The sequence below is a fragment of the Furipterus horrens genome, unplaced genomic scaffold, assembly GCF_987537825.1.
Source record: "Furipterus horrens unplaced genomic scaffold, mFurHor1.1.pri manual_scaffold_17, whole genome shotgun sequence".
Taxonomy (NCBI): domain Eukaryota; kingdom Metazoa; phylum Chordata; class Mammalia; order Chiroptera; family Furipteridae; genus Furipterus; species Furipterus horrens.
In genome coordinates, this window is record NW_028327187.1 from 65,022,165 (window position 1) to 65,034,737 (window position 12,573).

General features: G+C 37.4%; 1 protein-coding gene and 1 pseudogene across 2 annotated transcripts in view; one reads left to right on the forward strand and one right to left on the reverse strand.

Annotated features, from left to right (window-relative positions):
* DIAPH2 (diaphanous related formin 2) overlaps positions 1 to 12,573 on the reverse strand; it is a 1,048,823-nt gene that overhangs the window by 639,422 nt on the left and 396,828 nt on the right. The window lies entirely within an intron of this gene.
* Positions 5,448 to 6,324, forward strand: LOC149991144 (nucleophosmin pseudogene; annotated as a pseudogene).

The following is a 12,573-nucleotide window of genomic DNA, read 5'->3' on the forward strand; positions in this document are numbered from 1 at the left end:
ATGTAAAAATCTCTGAATTCCTCATGACCTCTTACAATTGAGGCTCTTTAAGTTTCAATTAACTTTTTTCAGTAAGTGTTTTTCCATGTGTACTTCCACATATCCCCCTGGCTGGTTTGGCTCAGTGGATTGAGCGTCGGCCTGCGAGCTAAGTGTCGCTGGTTCGATCTTCCAGTCAGGGCACATCAGAGAAGGAAAACTCTGACTCCAAAAAACCTCCACTGTCTTGTGGCATACCTCCTCAGGGGAAAGGCTAAGGGAGTAAACCCCGACAGAAAATCCGGAGCCGGAGTCCCTAAGGCGGTTTGACGTTGTAGTCAACACCGGCAACTCCTGCGGCGCACCTGAAGCCAAGCTGTATTGACTCCGTCTTTCCCTTGGACCCTTCAGCTGCGAAGAGAGGGGGGGGTCTGCTGCATGGGCAACAGCAGACCCTCCATATCACCCTGCCCAGGCTCTGTAGCTTCAGCTTCACTGGAGAGGACACTCCAGCGTCATTGCAAGATGTCGATTCAACACGGGAGGAGACAGATACCGTGTCACTCCCGAGTCGGACTGCACAGCCATTCTCGGCGGTGCAGATAGACTCTTGAGAAGCTACACCATCGTCTCTCGAGACGGACGGCTGCCGAACGGATCATAAAAATGGAAATAATGCAGAAACCTATTAAAATAAAAAGTAAAAGTCCCACAATCCTACTGCTCAGAAGTCACCTTTATTAAAAATTTGGTGTCTTTCTTTCAGATCCTTTCACATATTTGTAACCACAGTACAGATAACATTTTGTGTAATAAAAATGGGATAGAAATATAAAAAAAAAATATAAGCAAACAACAAATGCTCACTAAGATGCAGAGAAAAGGGAACGCTGGTGCACTGCTGGTAGGAACACAGACTGGTGCAGCCACTATGGAAACCAGTATGGAATTTCCTCAAAAAATAATGATGGAACTGCCTTTTGACCCAGCAATTCCACTGCTAGGATTATACTTGAGGAATCTCGAAACACCAAGTCAATAGAACACATGCACCTGTATGTTCATAGCAGCACTATTTACCATAGCCCAGTTCTGGAAACAGCTTAAGTGCCCATCTGTAGATATGTGGATCAAACAACTGTGGTACATTTACACAATGGAATACTATGCAGCAGAAAGAAAGAAGGAACTTCTACCATTTGCAACAACATGGATTGAACTAGAGAGAATTATGCTTAGTGAAATAAGCCAGGGAGCAAAAGACTAATACCATATGATATCACCTGGTACAGGAAACTAATGAACACTACAAACAAATGAGCAAAATTGAACCAGAGGCATGTAGACAAGGAGTAGTCTAACAGTTACCAAGGGGGCGGGGTAGAGGGAGAGAAAGAGGGTAAGTCAAAGAACTAGTATAAATGACCCATGGACAACGGGGTGGGGATTGACTGTGGGAGAAGGGGTATGCTGGGTGCAGGGGCGAGCTATGAGGGAAAAAGTGGTACAACTGCAGTAGAAAAACAATAAATAAATTTTAAAAAAGAATGAAAATTGACTGATTTGCTCAAGATCATATAGCAAATTAGAAAAAGATGCTCCACTTTACCAATAATCAGGGAAATGGAAATGAAAACAACCAATAAAATACTATTTTACAGACATCAAAATAGAAATAACAAAAATATATCATCATACCATGTATGGATGTGGAGTCAGAGAATAATGTATTTTTAAGATTTTATTTATTTATTTTTAGAGAGAAGGGATGGGAGGGAGAAAGAGAGGAAAAGAAACATCAATCAGTTGCTTTTCCTATGTGCCCCGATCCAGGACCAAGCCCGCAACACAGGCATGTGCCCTGAAAAGGAACCAAAACCTCAACCCCTGATGACGGGACAACACTCTAACCAAGTGAGCCACACTGGTAAGAACAAGAAGAATTTGATTGTGCCAGTAGTGGCAGTAAAGGTTAGAACAACAACTTAAGAATATAAATTTTTTAGCATCTAATATATTTAAGGTGTGCTTTTCCTAATTTTAAACCAATCCTTCCACTTGTAGGTCAAACAGTCGAAGAGATAAAATGTTCACTGTAGCAGTGAAATCCCATATGCCAGAGGTTATGAAATGCATGAATTAATTGTGGGATATTAATATAATGAAATACAATCCAGCATTTACAGTGACTATAATGCAGCTAAATATTTCAGTCAAGGTTCCCAAACACAATGTTGAATGGAAAAATAAAAGTGGTGGAAAATGGTGCATTCAATATAATAGCATTCATCTAAATAAAAATGAAAGACTAATCTGATGCACTTTATTGCTTATAGATGAGTCATGTATATAATAAAATTATAAAAACATGGAATAGATACTCAGCTGATTATTGACAGTGTTTGTCTTGGGGGAGCAAAGTGATGCTGGAGTAAGTAGGACCTGGGAAACTTTCATTCTATCTATAATGTTTTATTTCTTTAAAAGCAAAGACCTGTAGTCAATATGATGAAATGTTAATATTTGTTCACTCTAAGGGGCTGGTGCATGGGTGTTTGCTATATCAGCCTTAAAAAATTTCTATTTTTCAACATACAAATAAAAATTATATGACTAAATTACATAAATATGCCCATTCCTTTTTATAGTGTATAAACTGTTAGTTTTGGCAATCCCAAGGAGCAAGTGTTGATAGGAATCAGAAACAATAGGGGAGAGAATTAAAAAAAAAAATACAGGTAGAGATTAGTCTGTTTGCTAAGCAAGCACAATTTTCTTTTCAGTTGCTTTTTAATCTATTTGATGAGTAATAACACATTTGTTTACCAAACCTTGAGAGGAAAAACTGATGCAATATGGAGTAGGAGACTGCATTTCCATCTCCTGTTATGTGCTACATATTGCAGATGGGAAGCGTCCCCTTTCTGTGTTGCCTACAGATGTGCACTATTTAAGGCCTCCCACGGAAAAGCAGATTTCGTTCCAGCACCTGCACAGTACCTGAAACCATAGGAATGGCATTACTAGGAGTGTTCTCTAAGTTTACTGCGCGTTAAACAAGAGTAATGGTTCTAATGGTTGTAATCACAAACACATACTTTGTAATGATTTCCTAATTAAGAAACAAATATTACTGGTTACAGTTTAGACAAGAACCCCCCAAGTCAGGCAGCACAAGTTACTGCAAATTAACATCTGCACAACCAATATACTTGTACACCTGTTCATTAAGCCAATTACTGAAAACCACTAAATGTCACTAGAACACTAGCTAATGTATATTTTCAATTGGGCCTCAATACCTCACCAGGTAATATATATTTTAGGAAGAACAAGTAAAGTTGGCTTAGAGGTGTTTAGGTAGAGTTTTCCTTGTTTGAAGTGATAATTGAAATACCAAAACTCAAGTAACCTCAACCCAGTATTGTATTTGACAAATAAGGTAGTGGGGTGCTTCTTTTTAACCTTTAATCTATGTGAACTGTCTTACTCAAGCTACAGTTAATCCCTTTACTCGTAGGTTGGCTCTGGCTTTGTAAGTGTGGACTGATGTTTCTCTGGCCACCTCATGCACTCAGAAAATCTCCAATTACGTTGTATTTCCTAATTCATGTCACAAATCAGTAAGTCCAGCAATAACTCCCAAGGGCTATGTGCATCAAAGTGGTAAGTACTAAGGAAAACATAACAGTAGAAATCAATATAATAAAACTCAGTACTGCTAGGCTAACAGGGCATTTCTTGTTGAGAATATAGTTTGCATATTCATTTTATCTAGGCTTTTTTTTATAATGTGGTTCATCTCTTACTGGTACAGTTCTGTACACAATTTAGTTTAGCCTTTAGCATGACTGAACAAAATAACACCCCAAAATATTTGTAGCCAGGATCTCAACTTGACAATGTAGGATTATTCAGTCTGGGTTACAGATATACTTGAGCATGTCTAGAATAATGTCAGTGTTGTAGATCTCACCAAAGTTTTTTTTTTTTATTTTCAAATAAAAAACTCCTTGGAAACTACGTCTCATAAAGAAACTCATCATATTCTGGATATTTCCACTTGATTGATTAATAAGCACCTCAGATTTAGCACATCGCAAACCTGCTCTTTGGTCTTCTACTTCTCAAGAAATGGTAATCAATCCTAATTTTTCAATGAGCAATTTCAATCCTAATGAGCAATCACCATTCTGCTTTTGTCCCTTTTCCCTCTAACCTGTCAATTAATTAATTAATGTTTACCCTCTGTTCAAAACCCTCCAATAGCTTCCTATCTTATTCAGAGGAAAAACCAAAGTACTTACAATAGCCTAGAATATCCGACTTTATATATAATGTAGTGTCCTTAGCTCCTCTGACCTCATTTCCTACCTCTTTCCTCTCACTCACTCTATTCCACCCACACTAACTCCCTTGCTGTTTTCAAATATACCAGAATGACTCCCACAGCAGGGCCTTTGCACATGATGATATATCATCCCCAGATCTCCCCTCACTTTGTTCAGATCTTGGTTCAATTTCACTTTCTCATAGAGACATTTCCTAATGATGTAGTTCAAAATCACAACTCCTCTCTCTTGGCACTCTCTTACTCTTTTTTCCCGTTGCCTGCTCCATTTTTCTCCATAGCGATTATCACCAGCTGACAAAATACATGTCTTATTTGTTTACTGTCTACTCCTTCCACTTTAACACAAGCTCTGGTAAAAAGAATGATTTATGACTGTTTGGTTCACTGTTATTGATACATAATAGCACTTAGAATTGTGCCTGGAAAAGAACAGGCACTCCAATTATTTTGGCATTTCGTCGTTGTCGTCGGCAGCCGTCCGTCTCGAGAGACGATGGCGTAGCTTCTTGAGAGTCTATCTGCACCGCCGAGAATGGCTGTGCAGTCCGACTCGGGAGTGACAATCCCTGCCGCACTTGTTACAGGTGAAGGCAGATGGCTGTTGTTGCTGCTGTTGACGCTGCTTCCGCCTCGATCTTTTCTGGACCGCCTCCTCATTGCGCGCAGCCTCTGCGCGTGATGTACCTTGCCTGACCGCGAGCCTCCAGGCTAGGCGGTCATCTGCTTGAACTTCCCATGTGTTGAGATTGATGGAGCATTGTGTCATGTCCTTTTTGCAGATGTCTTTGAACCGCAGTTTTGGGCGCCCTGTCATCCTCTTGCCTTCTGCTAGCTCGCCGTAGAGGAGGTCTTTGGGAATACGGCCTGCATCCATTCTTTTGACATGGCCGAGCCACCTGAGGCATCTCTCACTAAGAACTGCATTTATTCTATATATATTTCTTCATTTGTGCACAACGACTGATATATAAGGTTATGTATTCCACTAGTATTAATAGCAAAAATTATAAATGTTCTGTCCCTGGTGTGATTCCATCCTGCGTGTCTATTCTGTGGAACAAAAGTCATTTTCTCTGTCTGCCTTCTCTCCCACCTAAGTGCCTGCTGCCACCCCATGAAAGATTCGATGGACATGGACAGGAGCCCTCTGAGGCCCCGGAACTATCTTTTTAGTTGTGAACTCAAAGCTGAGAAAGATTATTACTTTAAGGCGGATAATGATAAAAATGAGCACCAATTATCTTTATGAACGGTCAGTTTAGGGGCCTATGCAAACGATGACCTGCACATTGTGGTAGCAGATGCAATGAATTATGAAGGAAGTCCCATTAAAGTGACACTGGCAACCCTGAAAATGTCTGTGCAGCGAACAGTTTCCCTTGGAGGCTCTGAAATAACACCACCTGTGGTCTTACAGTTGAAGTGGGGTTCAGGACCTGTGCATATTAGTGGACACCACTTAGTAGCTGTGGAGGAAGATGCAGAGTCAGAAGATGAAGAAGAGGAGGATGTGAAACTCCTGAGTATGCCCAGGAAGTGCTCCGCCCCTGGAAGTGGCAGCAAGGTCCCACAGAAAAAAGTAAAACTTGCTGCCAATGAAGATGATGAAGGGCACGACGATGTTGATGAAGATGATGATGATTTTGAGGATGAGGAAGCTGAAGAAAAAGCTCCAGTAAAGAAATCTATATGAGATACTCCAGCCAAGAATGCACAAAAATCAAACCAGAATGGAAAAGGCTCAAAACCGACAACACCAAGATCAAAAGGTCAGGAACCCTTCAAAAAACAGGAAAAACTCCTAAAACACCAAAAGGACCTAGTTCTGTAGAAGACATAAAAGCAAAAATGCAAGTAAGTATAGAAAAAGGTGGTTCACTTCCCAAAGTGAAAGCCAAATTCATCAATTATGTGAAGAATTGCTTCTGGAGCACTGACCAGGAGGCTATTCAAAATCTCTGGCAGTGGAGGAAGTCTCCTTAAGAAAATAGTTTAAACAGTTTGTTAAAATTTTCCATCTTATTTAATTTCTGTAAAAGTTGATGTCTGGCTGTCCTTTTTATAATGCAGAGTGAGAACTTTCCCTACCATGTCTGATAAATGTTGTCCAGGTTCCATTGCCAAGAACATGTTGTCCAAAATGCCTATTTAGTTATTAAAGATGTAACTCCACCCTTTGCTTGGTTTTAAGTATGTATGAAATTTTATGATAGGACATAGTAGTAGTAGTGGTCAGACAAATGGAAATGGTGGGGAGACAAACATATACACATGAAATAAACTCAGTATTTAAAATAAAAATTATAAATGTTCATCAACTGGAAATAAATTGTGGTATTTTGGCATTGTTTATAAGAGCAAAACACTTGAAATGACCCAAAAGCTCATCATTAGAAAACTGTTTGAGTGAACTACAGTATGCCCACTCAATGGACTACTCAACTGTCCTATCCATGACCAGGGAAGTTCTATATAGAATGATATGAGGTGATTTTCAATAACTATTGTTAAATGAAGCAAACAAGGTATACAAGACTATACAGTACATGCTACCATTTATGGAAAAAAGAAGGATAATATATGGATTTGCTGGTATATGCATAAAATGTTTTTGGGAAGGCTTACAGAAAATGTATTAAATTAATTAATTATAGGGAGGGAACTGAGTAACTGAGAGAAAGAAATGAGAGAAAGAAATTTCACTGTATGCTATCATTGTGCTCTTGAATTTTAAACCATGTACATATATTATCACTTCAAAAATGAATAGAACAACAAAGCAAAAAAGAAACAAAAGGATTTCATCACTAAAAGGTCTCTAATCTATAAATGCTTAGGAATGCTTTGTGTCAGGGGTTAAAAGAAAAGTAATTTGTGCACTACAGGTTGCAGCATAGAAATGTAGTCCAGGCTTTGAGTAACATGATCAGCAGTCAGAGTAGAGGAGGAATAAAGGGACACACACCAAATCGTGGCCTAGCCATAGAGGGAAACTGTAATGTATAAGTGAAATTCAAATAAGAAAAATTGTTTGACTTTAATTTAATTTTATTTATTTACTTTTTTTAGAAAGCGGGAGATAAACAACAATGTGCGAGATACACATTGATCGGTTGACTCTTGTACGCCCTCAACTGGGGACCCAGCCCACAGATAAGGAAAATTTTAGCAACATACTTATGTGTGGTAGGATGGAGTTTGGGGCTTAAAGAATCATTGCTTTCAATGTGCCTAATGAATTCCATTTTTCTTCATGATTGTCTTACGTGTAATACTCATATTTCTTATCACTAATATCAGCACATTCATTTTCTTATTCACCCCTTATAATTTATAAAAGGAAGTCAAATTGTACTAAAATATTAAAATACTGGCACAACATTTCATGTAGAGACAAAAAAATAGCAATACTACAGACACAGAACTCTTGATTGGTATACAGCAGTAGCATGTCTGTAAAAATGCCTGAATGTATTATATAAAGGGAAATTTAATAGTTTCACTGAATTATAATATCTTCAGAGGATACTCTGAAGGTTAAACATATAAAAGTCAAGGACTGCCTAATCATTATATAAATTAAGTAGGGTTCCCCTGGAAAATTCCTAAACCAGTTGTGGAGGACTGGAAAAGATTAGTTGCTGCAAGACCAATTCAGGTACATTATTCACACAATAGCTTCTACAATTGTATTTCTATTCCCAGACTCTTATTACCTAGGAAAATATTGGATATACATAATGATTAATAGTCTACATACAACCGTGACTAGGCACTGCACTAGATGGATTCTCCTAGGAACTGTGCAAGGTAGATATCTGTATTAATCTGCTCAGGATGTCATAACAAAATACCACAGATTGGGTGGTTTAAACAACAGAAATTTTTCACAGTTCTGAAGCCTGAAAAGCTCAACATCAAGGTGCTGGAGAAGTAGGTGGCCACGATTGCACTTTGTACCCACATGGCTCTTCCTTGGTGCATGCACAGATGAAGAGAGAGTGAGCTCTTTCTGGTGCCTCTTCTTATAAGTTCACTAATTCCATTGGTTTGATGCCCCATATGTTTCACATGAATTAACCTTAATTACATCCTGAGAGGCCTCATCTTCAAACACAGCCATATGGGGGGTTAGGGTTTTAATGTATAAATGTTGGGGAGATACAAACATTGAGTCCATAACAGTATTATTATTCCAATTTTACAAAAAGTAAACTGAGGTTCCCCAGAAACCTGAGAAAGATCTGAGAGAAAAGTTCAATGATAGAATGAGGATTCAATTCTAGGCTGTCTGACCCCAAAGTTCATCATGTTGCCACAAGGCTCCATCATTCTCCATAGATACAGAGTGAGATTCACAGTTGTTTCCCATAACTTACTACTAAATAATTCAAGATAAGACAGTTCAGTGGAGATGCTGAACATACCCCATGGTTCAAATACCTCAGAGAGTTCTTCCTTGTGGCATAACCAAAATGTTCTGCTGTGCCTCTGAGAGTACTAAATCAAAGCTGTAGTTTCTTTTTCTACCCATGGCTTGGAATCCTTACTTGACCAAACTGGAATTCTGAGTGTAGTGGGCAGTGATTTCTATAGGAGGTACTTGTATTATTTATTTTTAAATGTTTTACAGGAGAAAGTGAAAAAGAGAACTAGATATCGCTTGGGGCATGTGTTCCTACCTGGCCCAGCCTTGTAAACTAGTTTTTGCGTAATTTATGGATGAAGAACTAGTGAGAGGCTTAGAGATTATGTGAGGGACACAAAGGTTCAGCAAAATCAGCAGATTTAAAAAATGGTTTGCAGAGTGGATCAATATGCTCATCAAAGGCACAGGCTTGATGAGGATACTGGAGGTAGCCATAGACAAAAAGTAACAAGTGAGCATGGCAGCATTCAAATAACACCTTATATACAAAAACAGGTGGCAGGCCAGATGTGCCTTCTGTAGTTTGCCAACCCCCAACATCATAGATGCTCAATAAGTGTCTAGTCCCTTAATGTCTTCCTTTGAAACTGAGATCAATTTATTCTTGTGTCAATCTTTGAAAATGTTCAAACTTTTCCTTACAAAATAACATCTAGAATTACCTTACTATAACTGTTGATTGACAATTCTGTTTTTCAAATAGTGTTTACATAATCACACATTTATACTCCTCAATGCTTTTTAAATGTGTCAATCCTACAAGGATGGATGATTTTATTCCAAACTATAACTATCTTCTATTTATTCTCCATATATTCTCATATGCTTTTATCATATGTGTATATATAAAATGACAAATCAGCCTTAATAAAATTATAAAATTAGTTTCTACCATCACATCAATATGTAGGTAGAATGAGAGCTCATAAGGAGCTACAATGTTTGGTAATGCTTCACTTGGGATATACTGCTTTATGAAGAGATGAAAATCTGAGTCCTATAAAAAAAAAACATTAATCAGACATTTGAATTTTATGTAATATAGTCCTCTTACTTTATGAACATAAAATATTATTGAGTATTTCAATTTGTTTTTTTGCTGGCTGAGCTCAATGGGAGACAACCATAGTTACATTGTCTCTGTTTTCTCTTTCAGGTTCCAACTGATTTGAATTTTACCTTTTAGCTATAATTTTCTTTAGTTCACAAAATCATATCAGTGTATTCTGTTGAGGGCAACTGAAGCATTAGAAAAACTGAGGAGTGTAGGAGAGGAAGTACCTGAACTTTTCATTTCTTTCTTTCTTTTTTTAATATCAGGTTTAGTCTGTTGGGGATTTTCTATTTGAAAGTGGTAAGCAACATTTGAGATATTTTGGAAATGTGAAAAGACTTGATAAGAACAAAATATGAATAATCTTCAAGTTATCCTGCTTTTAGCACAGAGTCATGACCCTTTTTCTTCCCAGTTTATCATCCTCTCTGTTATACTCCCAAGAACATAGAATATCTGACATCACATCCCTTTCCTTCCCTATTCTCTCATCCACTTGTAATCTGGATTTGAACACACCCATAACTATGGAATCAGAATTTCAAAGTGTTTATAGGTACAGCCTCAGGACCTGTATCTCTTAAAAACTCCCTAGGTAGTTCTGGATATTAGTAAGTTTTGGAAGAACTGCTCTAAGGCACATAACACAACACTCTATAGCTCAACAAATACTCCCCAAACTGAAAATGCAAGTATCATCAAACAGTAAACAATGGGAAGTCCTATTTTTAATTTCTTCTAAAGGTTAGAATCTAACACTGAAGGCAACTCTTGGTCAACAATTGGGCCCATAATACTGACAAGTAATGAGATTTTTTTAAGAGAAAGGGAGGGATACCCAAGGAACACTTGTTTATTTTTAAATCAATTATTAACTTGAGGGCAAGGATCTTGCCATATATTTCTATAATCTCTCACTCCGTAAAGTACATAGAAGTTTTAGGAATAAATAAGAATGCATTCCATGCACTAATTAAAAACATTCATGCACATAAGATATTAAAATTAAAAAGAGATACCACTGCCTTTCTCCCCTTTTATAGATGCAGTTATCACAATGCTACAAGAGAAGAAAAAGGAAGAAACAATAAAATAATTTACCATTGAAAGGGAAAGCGAAAGGTAGTTGATGATGGAAATATCCTTGCTGGACATAAACATGCTCCTATTTTACCAAGTCACAGAAAATAGCCAAGGCAGGTAAGGACTCTGAAGATGCAAAATAGGAAAAGACAAAATATCTTCCATAAAAACTGGAGTCTTCAAAAAAGGAAAAATTCAAGTCTAACCAAAATCCATACTTGAGCTAGACATTATGCTAAGCAAGCACACCACAGCTTGTTGGTTTCAATGTTTTTTCACACCACGTAGACATGTTAAAGTTTGTATGCCTTCAGACCTGTATCTTAAGAACAATAGATCTCAAGAACCAAATTCTACTGAAAGTACATATTTCTAAATAGAATACTCTGTTTATATCAAGGTCAATTTCAGCTATGCTCCCAGATAGTATCATGTCAATACTACCTATACACAATGAGAATAATGATAACCTGAGTTCAACATGTAAGCTATTTATCAAAGTAAATTAAGTCAACTTCCGTGAAGCGTATTCAATAGGTGCACTTAGTTTGATGTTGAATCATTGGTAAGCATAACTGGGGTAGGTGTGTGTGCAGCATTAAATATATCACAGGTGGCTTCAGTTTAACAATGAGCTTCCATTAAGTACTTTATTCCACACATGCCAGAAATAGCCTGGGTTGTAAGCTTTGAACAACTTTTTAAAAAGTTCTTGGATAAGGGCCCAGATATGACAACTCTGTCTCCTGTGAGAACTATCATTTAATAATATTATCTTCCATGGTGTAGAGAATTTTTAATATAACTACAAAAGATATACTATAAAACAAGAATGTGAGCCTAGTCACTTATTGTAGAATTGGTAATTGCCTATTATGTACCTTTTATCAATTTTTGAGCTCAAAGGGTACATAATAGAGGGTACTGTATCATTTATAAAGTCATATATATGCTAAAAGCAACATTTAAGATTAAAAACTAAATCTCAGGGCAAAACAAAACTCAAATGTACATTGCAACCTCAATGTATGGCTTCCTAAATTATCTGAAATCTGTACAATGACATAGAGCTATTAAAATATAAAGTAAAATATATCTCACAAAGATTAGAATGAAACCTGCATTATGTAAAAAAAAATCAGAAATCTATCAAATTGAAGGTTTTACCAGAAATCTCAAAAACAAAGTAATAACCCAGGTGAGAAGCAGCTGCTAATCGTCTCAGATAGCAAATAAATTTTACTGGATCAGAACAGCAAACTGCTGACTCTTTTTCCTAGCAACTATTTCAGACCTGCTGTGCTTGCCAATAGCCAGGCCTTCACTTCACCCTGGTCACTTCAGTCCGATCACTGTGGGGACTCATTGTTGCTTTCCTCATGGCTGCCACCAAAGCATGCCTCTGCTTGTAGCTTAGACCACTCTGAATGTAAACTTAAACACTGATTATAACTACAGAGAGAGAGAGAGAGAGAGAGAGAGAGAGAGAGAGAGAGAGAGAGAGAGAGCATAATATATAAAATTTGGAACAGAAACATCATAAACAAATATAACCCAAGTAAAAGCTTCCTACTTCTAACTGGAAAATTGTACTAAAATATCAGGTAAAAAACATGAACATCAAAGTTGGCTCTGACAAGCCATGTAGAAGAAAAAAAGACACACTAATATATC